The sequence below is a fragment of the Larimichthys crocea genome, chromosome X (assembly GCF_000972845.2).
Source record: "Larimichthys crocea isolate SSNF chromosome X, L_crocea_2.0, whole genome shotgun sequence".
NCBI lineage: Eukaryota > Metazoa > Chordata > Actinopteri > Sciaenidae > Larimichthys > Larimichthys crocea.
Window position 1 is genome coordinate 32,585,702 of NC_040020.1, and position 12,588 is coordinate 32,598,289.

At 45.2% G+C, this 12,588-nt stretch overlaps 3 long non-coding RNA genes across 3 annotated transcripts; all 3 read right to left on the reverse strand.

Annotated features, from left to right (window-relative positions):
* Nucleotides 1-6,077: 6,077 nt before the first annotated feature.
* On the reverse strand, nt 6,078-8,573 carry LOC113746542 (uncharacterized). Its single transcript, XR_003462943.1, has 3 exons — nt 8,531-8,573; nt 6,280-6,337; nt 6,078-6,170 (listed from the first exon to the last, which is right to left on the reverse strand). It is a non-coding gene; the product is annotated as an uncharacterized LOC113746542 (long non-coding RNA).
* A 2,857-nt stretch (nt 8,574-11,430) lies between these two features.
* LOC113746543 (uncharacterized) lies at nt 11,431-11,799 on the reverse strand. Its single transcript, XR_003462944.1, has 3 exons — nt 11,778-11,799; nt 11,609-11,666; nt 11,431-11,500 (listed from the first exon to the last, which is right to left on the reverse strand). It is a non-coding gene; the product is annotated as an uncharacterized LOC113746543 (long non-coding RNA).
* On the reverse strand, nt 11,794-12,386 carry LOC113746541 (uncharacterized). Its single transcript, XR_003462942.1, has 3 exons — nt 12,184-12,386; nt 12,006-12,077; nt 11,794-11,896 (listed from the first exon to the last, which is right to left on the reverse strand). It is a non-coding gene; the product is annotated as an uncharacterized LOC113746541 (long non-coding RNA).
* Between the last annotated feature and the right edge of the window lie 202 nt (nt 12,387-12,588).

Below are 12,588 nucleotides of genomic sequence, written 5' to 3' on the forward strand. Positions count from 1 at the left end.
ACTAATGAAAACATAAATATGAATATTACATTCCATTTTCTGCCATATTACACACTGGACCTTTAAGTATGAATGCTGGAGGAAGCAATTAGCCTAGCTTAGCATAAAACCTGCAACCTAGAAGCTCTGTCCATAAATGAACTCCCCTTAAAATCACTCATGTCATCTAAGTCTTGGAGATTCAGTGAATCTTAGTATTTCGAAATATGTTGAACTGTTTCTTTGAAGGGCTAATTCAGGTGTTTTGTTGTATGAGGTAATGAAGCACCCTCGGTGTGTTACATACAGTAGATGCAGAGGCAGAGCTGTGTGGACAGGGTCAGCACAAACATTTATTTTAGCCACATAAAAAAATAAATACCTGAACCGTCCCTTCAAGGTTTGGTTAGATTTAGAAACTGAAGCGATTGTGGTCACAGATTTACAGAAGTAGGTGGTCTCTTGCCTCTGTAGCACAAGCTGTAGCTTTGTGTGTGTGTGTTGCACTGAACATGTAATTTATGTGGCTGCACACAAGGGAACTGTTCGTTTCTTGTTGTAGATTTTTTTCCAAAGTACAGAATAGATTTTGTGCTGTACACTTTGAAACAAATTCAATGCAACAATGATTCCAGGGCTGGTAATGCTGCTCGGCATTGTGGATCACCACTGGTAGAGTGGTGTTGTAAACCTGTCCTTCAGGTTCTGCAGTGTAAGATCATCGCCGTACGTCCGCCTTCACTTCTGAGAGGCAACTGCCATTGTTAAAAAGACCAGAAGTGGTCGCGTGTCAGAAACGCCTAGTTTGTGTAAAGCGTTTTCCTCGTGACGACGATGAATCAAAACCTTCACGAGTCAGCGCGCACCGCTGCATTCCAGTTAGACCGACTGATCGATTTATTGATCTGAGTGTTTGTTTAGATGTGAAAGAACGTGTTGGGGATTTATTGATGATTCCAGTTCATTAGTGCATTCATCTGTTTCAAACAGGTTGATTAAGATTTTAACTTGTTACTGGAGGTATGTTCTGTGTGTGTGTGTGTGTGTGTGTGTGTGCGCGCACGCACAAGCGGCTGATTGATTAAGTGGTTTTAGCTCATTACTTAATTTTGTGACCCAGGTGTGTGTGTTTTCATTTTGTGTGTGTCAATGTCTATCAAAGACAAGTTGATTAACTAATCGATTTCAACTCTCAACGGCGTTTTTCCATTTCAATTTGTGTGTTTGTATGTTAGGTTAATTTCAGCTTGTCACAGTGTCTGTTACATTTGTGTCTGAGTAGTGTTCAATTAAATGTACCAGGAATTAAGTTAGTAATTCCAGTTGATAAAATACTCATAGTAAGTCAAATTACTAACTTCCCATGACACAATTATGAGCCACAACCACTGACATTATAGGGAATGGATACATATGCGTGACGTCCCACAGCTTTCTGAAGATGTTGTTAAGCTTATAGACACGAAGGCAGGGAAACAGACAAACCTAAAAAATCCTAACAGATGTGGGCCATTGGTGGACCTGAGGCAGGCTGAATGCCTGGGTGCTCAAACAAGCCATCAGCAATGACATCTACCTGTTAATTCTGCACACCTTTAAGCCTCAATATAATGTGAACAGGTGAGTTGTATATAAATTCACCCTCAGTACAGTTGTCATGAACGGGGAAATTAGCTACAGAGACCAAAACCGTTTTTAATACCAGGCTGTAAACATGTTTATTTCTGCTGTGAAGTTGGACATTTGAACATGCGGACTTATGGAGACTGATTCACTTCTGGAGCCAGCTTCAAGTGGACGAGAAGAGGAACTGCCACAGAGGTTACCACTTGGTCACGACTAGAAAGTACAAAATTTTGGAAAGAAAAAAGTTCTTATTGGTGAGAATGTATCTTTAAAATGTTTGGAATACTAAAATAAACTAAAGTGACAGTTGAAATAGTGAGAGAAGTCAAAGTTTCAGTCGGCACTCCGTGAAGTTGAAGTGTTAGTTTAAATGCAGAGCGACGTATCAGTTGAGGCGAGAGGAATTAAAGATTCAGCTGAAGTTCAAACACTGAAAAGAGATGAACTCAGGTCTGTCAGCTGATGCGCGAGCGCTTAAAGAAGAGGAAGTGTCATTTGGAAGAGGACGAGATGAAAGCAACTGAAATGTCAGCTGATATGTAAACAGTAAAAGTCACTGACATTTCAGCTGGAGTGGAAACACGGGAGACAGTTCAGCACTGTGAGCAGTGTCAGCTGAATGTCAGTGTGAGATCTGAGTGTAAATATTTGAATTGTAAATCAGCTGATTTAAGATGTGAATGCAGTAAAGTGTCATTTATAATAATAATACTAATTATAATGCTTCTTAAAATGTGCTCTTCATGAAACTCAAAGACATTGATATTCAAGCCAAAATCATCATTACACAACACACTGAAAACATGCGATGCACAACATTAATATTACATTGAAGTCAGCTCTAAAAGGTGAGTTTCGAGTCGAGTTTTGAATGTTGACAGCCTCATGATAGTTTGAGAAGAGAGTTCCAGAGGGAGGAGGCAGAAACGGTTCCTAAATGGTGGAGACAGGAGGTTGGCATCAGAGGAGCGGAGGCTGCGGTGGTGGAGCAGGACGGTAAGGCATCAGGGGGTCTGGTTAAGAAGAACTTTGAATTGGATCTGTTGTGTGGACAGGGAGCCAGTGGAGTTTCTGAAGGGCAGGGGTGATGTGGTCATGGGAGCTGGAGTGCTTAAGAAGATGGGCAGCAGAGTTCTGAATCAAGCAATGTTAAAGTAATATTGCGATTATACAACAATTACCAACTGAAATAAAATAATATTCATACATAATATAATCAAAAGATATTCATCTTTTGTGGCAATTCGGTCTCAAAATAAACATTTTTGTTCTGATCTCCGTTTCTATGGAGATACACAAGGCCTGACTAATACCTGGAAAACAATCAAATCAAATCAAATCAAATCAAATCAATGTTATTTGTATAGCCCAAAGTCACAAAGTACATTTGCCTCAGAGGGCTTTACAATCTGTACAGGGAGTGACACCCTCTGTCCTTAGACCCTCGGTTCCAGTGAGGAAAAACTTGCCCACAAAAAACCTTTAACAGGGAAAAAATGTGGAAGAAACCTCAGGAAGAGCCACAGAGGAGGGATCCCTCTCCCAGGACGGACAGACGTGCAATGGATGTCACGTGTACAGAACAAATCAACACAAACATATTGTACAATGACTGATAAAATGACAATGAATTATAATGAATGATAAAAATGATTACAGTAATAGATATGGTAGTAATAATGACAGTAATAATATATGTAGTGGGCGTCATGCAGGATCACAGCAGCAGCCACGATCCACGAGAACCTGCTGGACGACAGAGCACAGAAACTCCGGGGAAGTTTGGTTAGTAACATGCATTAATGAGACATGTCCACAGATGGAGAGATATGGAGAGATATGGAGAGATATAGAGATATAGATATATATATATAGAGAGAGTGAGATATAGAGAAATATAGAGAGATATATATAGAGAGAGATGGATATATATATATATATATAGAGAGAGAGAGAGAGAGATAGAGAGAGAGAGAGAGAGAGAGAGAGAGAGAGAGAGAGAGAGAGAGAGAGAGAGTTTTCGGTAAGGGAGATGTGTGCATCTTCAACCAATACCGTGCCTGGCTAGGCATAACCCTCGGTGGGGTCCCCCGGCAGTCTAATCCTATGGCAGCATAACTAAGGGATGACCTGAGCCAGCCCTAACTATAGGCTTTATCAAAAAGGAAAGTCTTAAGTCTATTCTTAAAGGTGTTGACCGTGTCTGCCTCCCGAACCCAGAAAGGTAGTTTGTTCCACAGAAGAGGAGCCTGATAGCTGAAAGCTCTGGCTCCCAATCTACTTTTGGAAACTATAGGAACCACAAGGAACCCAGCGTCCTGAGAGCGCAGTGTTCTAGAGGGGTAGTAAGGTATTATGAGCTCTTTTAGATACAATACAATCAGTCACAGCAGTAGACTCTTATATGTAATAGAACCCAGTTCACTACTCCAGTAAGTAGCTGGGCCATAGTAACGACCTAGCAATGGAGAAACTTTCTAGTCCCGTCAAAGCTTATGGAGATCATGGAGTTTCACAAACTGAATAAATAGTGCACATATACACTAAACACTAAACTGCATTGCATGTCTTTATCCTTGTCAGTCCAGATTAGTCCACCTTTAGTCTTTAAAAACTATATTTTCTTTTAGAAATCTAGTGCCCTGGTACCAGAGAAGCGGTGGACTACTTCTTCGTCACTCTACAGTCAATATCTTGGTCGGAACGTGTGGAAATAACTCCAAGAACTTCAATAAGTTCCTCTGCTTTACTCGCTACATGCTCTGGGTCAGCAGGTCCTGCTTCCACGTCCTCTGCTAAGTCTAAAACATCTCTCACCAACTCCCTAGAAAGATCCTTAATTTTCTCTACCCAGGCACTCTTCAGACTACTTCAGACCAAAGCAATGGATCAGACTAGATTAGTGTTAGCCCCAACCACTGACTTTGATAGGTGAGTTTGACAGTTTGACAATTCATGAAGCACTGCAACACAGGACTATGAAATGTAAATTAATTAAAGGACAAAGACATTTCTGCAAAATGTTGTGTCATTAGTTGAGAATAAAAGCGATAGATAGATAGATAGATAGATAGATAGATAGATAGATAGATAGATAGATAGATAGATAGATAGATAGATAGATAGATAGATAGATTATTTTAGATAAGCCTCTTTCTCAGATATTTCACCTTGCTAAAATGTCTTAATGTCACTTATAATAGCTGATATCAATGTGTTTTGGGAAATATTTGACTATCACCCAAATTAGTAGTGCTCATTTTCAAACACACCCCTAGATGCACTTATGAAGAATCAAGCCATACTGTATGGGCAGTATTTTTAACACAGAGCGACTAATCATGTTTTTCTGAATGTTTTTTTTTTTATTATTTACATCAAGTGAATTGAACAAATACAACAACGAGCACTACACAAAATTTTCACAGAGAGGAGTTTCGCTCCGTCTCTGTGTCGTCTTCATCCACGAAACAGCAGCAGATGTATTTTTTAATCCAATTCAAGAATCGACTTTTCTTTGTCTTGTTGACTACTGAAAAAGCAAAAGAGGTCAGTCAGTCACCTGAACTAATCACAGCAAAAGTAACATTTAAACACAGAGTGAATGGACCTGATGGCTCAGGCACAAGTCAACATGAATAATGATTCCTACCTGTCGTGGTGTTGAAGGATTCATCCACCTTCACTGGCTGCCCTGTGATGTTCAACTCGTCCTGCACTGATGAGATTGCAGGAGGTTCATCAGTGGTGGTCAGAGGACACGGTGGAGTAAAAACCACAGCCGAGTCTGGTTCTGGACTGGCAGTGTGGGCAGGAGGTTCATCAGTGGTGGTCAGAGGACACGGTGGAGTAAAAACCACAGCCGAGTCTGGTTCTGGACTGGCAGTTTGTGCAGGAGGTTCATCAGAGGGGGTCTGAACAGCTTGTGGAGTCTGAGGCTGAAACAGCGCACATATCTCTCTCACTGCAACATCAGTGATGGTGTCAGCACCTTGCCTGCAAAGCTGTTGAGCCGCTCCACCAGGACATCTTGGAGGTAACCCTGTCTAACCTTTTCCTGGATAGACAGGACCATGTTGTCTCTGATGGAGGAGGAGAAAGTGGCCTGAAGGAGCACAGAGGACAGAGCCTTAGATACCCGGTCCTGGACTGCTTTTGTGACCCCAACAGCCATTTTACTCAGCTGCTGGGAGGGCATGTTGAAGGAGGTGTTTGGAGGGGGCAACCAGAAGCCCTGCAGGACTTTTGGAAGCACCTTTAACACCACCTCCATTGGGCAGAGCAGTTTGGACTTGGGGCCTTTCTGCTGCTGCTCGGTCAGGATCCCGGCATACTTCAGGCCTGGCTGATGATCTTGGGATGTCTGCAGGTTACAGTCATTCAAAGTTAGTTTTAAAACACTTCAAAGAACACAGAGCATCACAACCACTGAACCTCAACTGATCATGAATGCATGTCAAATATGACTCACTGAAATGAGGAGGGACGGCCTCTGGACAGCTGAGCAGCCTTCTGGCTTCATACTCAATGTCTCTCATCTTCATGCTGTTGTTCACCTCCCACACCTCAAACAAGGAATGACAGATCATGAGCACATTTGACATATTTACACAATAAATCAGGTAACAGGTGATTCCAAACTACTGTAGAGTCTTTTCAGGATTGTGGTCTTACCAGCTGAAGAAGAGGCCTGACGTCAGCATCATAGCCGTCCAGTTCAAACTCCCAGAGCCTTCAAACAGAAAGAAAACACAGCTTCATCTTCACTTGTTCCCCTCTTCCTCTTACAGACAGATTGGTGTGACATGAGCGAGATGAGGTCGGCTGTAGGGAGGTAACTTACTGTAACTCTCAGTGTCTCTTTGCTCTGCTCAAACCAGCAGCTCACTCATCTTTTCAGCAGTCACCTCAGATGGGAGCTGGTTTTTCTGCTGAAGCCTCAACAACTGAGACATCAGTGCAATCTGAACAACAAGGGATCACATGTCTTTATGTTAAAGTACAAGACAAAATGTGTGAGACTTTACCTGCTTTTTAATTCAGTGTGGAGACGTGAAAACTATAGTGTGTCTTACCATAGACTTATAAGAGGGCAAGTGCCAACGCAATCTGCAGAGCCCGCTCATATATGGGTGTGTTCAAACAACACCTGTGAGGGAAAGAAATCATGTTGCTCATTGGTTTGTTATTCAGAGGTTTAACTCCACCAGAACAGTTTACAGTCTAAGTCCAGTTAAAAACAAGTCTCACTTACCCTGATGGGTCTGTAGATGCCCCTGCTTCCTTCATCAAAGGACATTTTGTTGCTGTATATCAAAATGGCAGCGTGAAGCAGAAGGTTCATCAGTGGTGGTCAGAGGAACGTGTTAGAGTAGAAACCACAGCCAAGTCTGTTCTGGCTGGCGTGTGGGCAGGAGGTTCATCAGTGGTGGTCAGAGGACATGGTGCAGTAGACAACCACAGCCGAGTCTGGTTCTGGTTCAGTTTCGTCCAAGCTTCTGTCAAAGACATTCTGGACGGCAGTTTGTGCAGGAGGTTCATCAGAGGTGGTCAGAGTACACGATGGAGTAGAAACCACAGCCGAGTCTGGTTCTGGACTGGCAGTATGGGCAGGAGGTTCATCAGTGGCGGTCAGAGGACACGATGGAGTAGAAAACCAACAGCCGAGTGGTTCATGGACTGGCAGTATAGGGGCAGGAGGTTCATCCGTGGTGGTCAGAGGACACAATGGAGAGAAAACCACAGCCGAGTCTGGTTCTGGACTGGCAGTGTGGGCAGGAGGTTCATCAGAGGTGGTCAGAGGACACGATGGAGTAGAAACCACAGCCGAGTCTGGTTCTGGACTGGCAGTATGGGCAGGAGGTTCATCAGAGGTGGTAAGAGGACGTGGTGGATTAGAAACCACAGCCGAGTCTGGTTCTGGTTCAGTTTCGTCCAGGCTTCTGTCAAAGACATTCTGGATGGCAGTTTGTGCAGGAGGTTCATCAGAGGGGGTCTGAACAGCTTGTGGAGTCTGCAGGCTGAAACAGCGCACATATCTCTCTCACTGCAACATCAGTGATGGTGTTCAGCACCTCTGCTGCAAAGCTGTTGAGCCGCTTCACCAGGACATCTTGGAGGTAACCCTGTCTAACCTTTTCCTGGATAGACAGGACCATGTTGTCTCTGATGGAGGAGGAGAAAGTGGCCTGAAGGAGCACAGAGGACAGAGCCTTAAGTACCCGGTCCTGGACTGCTTTTGTGACCCCAACAGCCATTTTACTCAGCTGCTGGGAGGGCATGTTGAAGGAGGTGTTTGGAGGGGGCAACCAGAAGCCCTGCAGGACTTTTGGAAGCACTTTTAACACCACCTCCATTGGGCAGAGCAGTTTGGACTTGGGGCCTTTCTGCTGCTGCTCGGTCAGGATCCCGGCTACTTCAGGGCCTGGCTGATGATCTTGGGATGTCTGCGGTTAACAGTTCAAAGTTAGTTTTAAAAACACTTCAAAGCAACACAGGACATCACAACCACTGAACCTCAACTGATCATGAATGCATGTCAATATGACTCACTGAAAATGAGGAGGGACGGCCTCTGGACAGCTGAGCAGCCTTCTGGGCTTCATACTCAATGTCTCTCAACTTCATGCTGTTGTTCACCTCCACACCTCAAACAAGGAATGACAGATCGAGCACATTTGACATATTTACACATAAATCAGGTAAACAGGTGATTCCAAACTACTGTAGAGTCTTTTCAGGATTGTGGTCTTACCAGCTGAAGAAGAGGCCTGACATCAGCCTCTAGCCGTCCCAGTTTCAAACTCCCAGAGCCTTCAAACAGAAAGAAAACACAAGCTTCATCTTCACTGTTCCCCTCTTCCTCGTTACAGACAGATTGGTGTGACATGGCAGAGATGAGGTCGGCTGTAGGGAGGTAACTTACTGTACTCTCAGTGTCTCTTTGCTCTGCTCAACCAGCAGCTCACTCTCTTTTCAGCAGTCACCTCAGATGGGAGCTGGTTTTTCTGCTGAAGCCTCAACAACTGAGACATCAGTGCAATCTGAACAACAAGGATCAAGTCCTTTATGTTAAAGTACAAGACAAAATGTGTGAGACTTTACCTGCTATTTTAATTCAGTGGAGACGTGAAAACTATAGTGGGTCTTACCATAGACTTATAAGAGGGCAGGTGCCAACAGATCTGCAGAGCCCGCTCATATATGGGTGTGTCAAACAACACCTGTGAAGGAAAGAAGATCATGTTGCTCAATGGTTTGTTATTCAGAGGTTTAACTCCACCAGAACAAGTTTACAGTCTAAGTCCAGTTAAAAACACGTCTCATTACCCTGATGGGTCTGTAGATGGTCATTCTTCCTTCAACAAAGGACATTTTGTTGCTGTATATCAAAATGGCAGTGTGAGCAGGAGGTTCATCAGTGGTGGTCAGAGGACATGGTGCAGTAGAAACCACAGCCGAGTCTGGTTCTGGTTCAGTTTCGTCCAAGCTTCTGTCAAAGACATTCTGGACGGCAGTTTGTGCAGGAGGTTCATCAGTGGTGGTCAGAAGACACGGTGGACTAGAAACCACAGCCGAGTCTGGTTCTGGACTTGCAGTGTGGGCAGGAGGTTCATCAGTGGCGGTCAGAGGACATGGTGCAGTAGAAACCACAGACAAGTCTGGTTCTGGACTGGCAGTTTGGGCAGGAGGTTCATCAGTGGCGGTCAGAGGACATGGTGGAATAGAAACCACAGCCGAGTCTGGTTCTGGACTGGCAGTGTGGGCAGGAAGTTCATCACTGGTGGTCAGAAGACATGGTGCAGTAGAAACCACAGCTGAGTCTGGTTCTGGTTCAGTTTCGTCCAAGCTTCTGTCAAAGACATTCTGGACGGCAGTTTGTGCAGGAGGTTCATCAGTGGTGGTCAGAAGACACGGTGGACTAGAAACCACAGCCGAGTTGGTTCGGACTTGCAGTGTGGGCAGGAGGTTCATCAGTGGCGGTCGAGGGACATGGTTGCAGTAGAAACCACAGACAAGTCTGGTTCTGGACTGGCAGTTTGGGCAGGAGGTTCATCGTGGCGGTCAGAGGACATGTGGGAATGAAAACCACAGCCGAGTCGGTTCTGGACTGGCAGTGTGGGCAGGAAGTTCATCACTGGTGGTCAGAAGACATGGTGCAGTAGAAACCACCCAGCTGAGTCTGGTTCTGGTTCAGTTTCGTCCAAGCTTCTGTCAAAAGACATTCTGGACGGCAGTTGTGCAGGAGGTTCATCGTGGCGTCAGAGGACACGGTGGACTAGAAACCACAGCCGAGTCTGGTGCTGAACTGGCAGTGTGGGCAGAACTTCATCAGTGGCGGTCAGAGGACATGGTGCAGTAGAAACCACAGCCGAGTCGGTTCTGGATGGCAGTGTGGCAGGAGGTTATCAGTGGTGGTCAGAAGACATGGTGGAATAGAAACAACCAGCCGAGTCTGTTCTGGACTGGCAGTGTGGGCAGGAAGTTCATCACTGGTGGTCAGAAGACATGGTGCAGTAGAAACCACAGCTGGTCTGGTTCTGGTTCAGTTTCGTCCAAGCTTCTGTCAAAGACATTCTGGACGGCAGTTTGTGCAGGGGTTCATCAGTGGTGGTCAGAAGACACGGTGGATAGAAACCACAGCCGAGTCGGTTCTGGACTTGTCAGTGTGGGCAGGAGGTTCATCAGTGGCCGTCAGAGGACATGGTGCAGTAGACCACAGACAAGTCTGGTTCTGGACTGGCAGTTTGGGCAGGAGGTTCATCCGTGGCGGTCAGAGGACATGGTGGAATAGAAACCACAGCCGAGTCTGGTTCTGGACTGGCAGTGTGGGCAGGAATTCATCACTGGTGGTCGAAGAACATGGTGCAGTGAAACCACAGCTGAGTCTGGTTCTGGTTCCGTTTCGTCCACTTCTGTCAAAGCCTCTGGACGGCAGTTTGTCAGGAGGTTCATCAGTGGCGGTCAGAGGACCACGGTGGACTAGAACCACAGCCGAGTCTGGTTCTGGACTGGCAGTATGGGCAGGAGGTTCATCAGTGGTGGTCAGAGGACACAATGGAGTAGAACCACAGCCGAGTCTGGTTCTGGACTGGCAGGTATGCAGGAGGTTCATCAGAGGTGGTAAGAGGACGTGGGTGGATTAGAAACCCAGCCGAGTCTGGTTCTGGTTCAGTTTCGTCCAGGCTTCTGTCAAAGACATTCTGGAGCAGTTTGTCAGGAGGTTCATCAGAGGGGTCTGAACAGCTTGTGGAGTCTGAGGCTGAAACAGCGCACATATCTCTCTCACTGCAACATCAGTGATGGTGTTCAGCACCTCTGCTGCAAAGCTGTTGAGCCGCTTCACCAGGCATCTTGAGGGTAACCCTGTCTAACCTTTTCTGGATAACAGGACCATGTTGTCTCTGATGGAGGAGGAGAAAGTGGCCTGAAGGAGCACAGAGGACAGAGCGCTTTGGATACCCGGTCCTGGACTGCTTTTGTGACCCCAACAGCCATTTACTCAGCTGCTGGGAGGGCATGTTGAAGGAGGTTGTTGGAGGGGCAACCAGAAGCCCTGCAGGACTTTTGGAAGCACCCTTTAACACCACCTCCTTGGGCGAAGCCAGTTTGGACTTGGGCCTTTCTGCTGCTGCTCGGTCAGGATCCCGGCACTACTTCAGGGCCTGGCTGATGATCTTGGGATGTCTGCAGGTTAACGTCATTCAAAGTTAGTTTTAAAAAAAAAACTTCAAAGCAACACAGAGACATCACAACCACTGAACCTCAACTGATCATGAATGCATGTCAAATATGACTCACTGAAAATGAGGAGGGACGGCCTCTGACAGCTGAGCAGCCTTCTGGCTTCATACTCAATGTCTCTCATCTTCATGCTGTTGTTCACCTCCCACACCTCAAACAAGGAATGACAGATCATGGCACATTTGACATATTTACACAATAAATCAGGTAACAGGTGATTCCAAACTACTGTAGAGTCTTTTCAGGATTGTGGTCTTACCAGCTGAAGAAGAGGCCTGACGTCAGCATCATAGCCGTCCAGTTCAAACTCCCAGAGCCTTCAAACAGAAAGAAAACACAAGCTTCATCTTCACTGTTCCCCTCTTCCTCATTACAGACAGATTGGTGTGACATGAGCAGATGAGGTCGGCTGTAGGGAGGTAACTTACTGTACTCTCAGTGTCTCTTTGCCGTGCTCAACCAGCCGCTCACTCATCTTTTCAGCAGTCACCTCAGAAGGGAGCTGGTTTTTCTGCTGAAGCCTCAACAACTGAGACATCAGTGCAATCTGAACACACAAGGGATCACAGTCTTTATGTTAAAGTACAAGACAAAATGTGTGAGACTTTACCTGCTATTTTAATTTATGGAGACGTGAAAACTATAGTGGGTCTTACCATAGACTTATAAGAGGGCAAGTGCCAACAGATCTGCAGAGCTCGCTCATATATGGGTGTGTCAAACAACACCTGTGAAGGAAAGAAGATCATGTTGCTCTTTGGTTTGTTATTCAGAGGTTTAACTCCATCAGAACAAGTTTACAGTCTAAGTCCAGTTAAAAACAGTCTCACTTACCCTGATGGGTCTGTAGATGGTCATCCTTCCTTCAACAAAGGACATTTTGTTGCTGTATATCAAAATACAGAACAGGTTCAACAAACAGTTTAAAAAGCAAAGCCACAACGAAATTCTCACGATTTTTCAGTCCAACCAATGACTCGAGAGTATTCAAACAGAGAAGATCTTCCAGACACAAGTGAACAGTGTGTGTTCAGGTTGAAGAGTGAGTGAAGTCTGAAGAGAGACTCTCACCTCACTGTTGTGTTATAGAAGGAATCCATTCTAGAATGCTGCTTCTAGAATGGCTACAAAGTTCTGTTCATGGCACAGATTTGGGTCAAAGGTCATCTGATTGACCAGGGAGGTCCAGTGGACATTATGGAGAATATAAATACTGTTTTTCAGATGTAAATGTCTGGA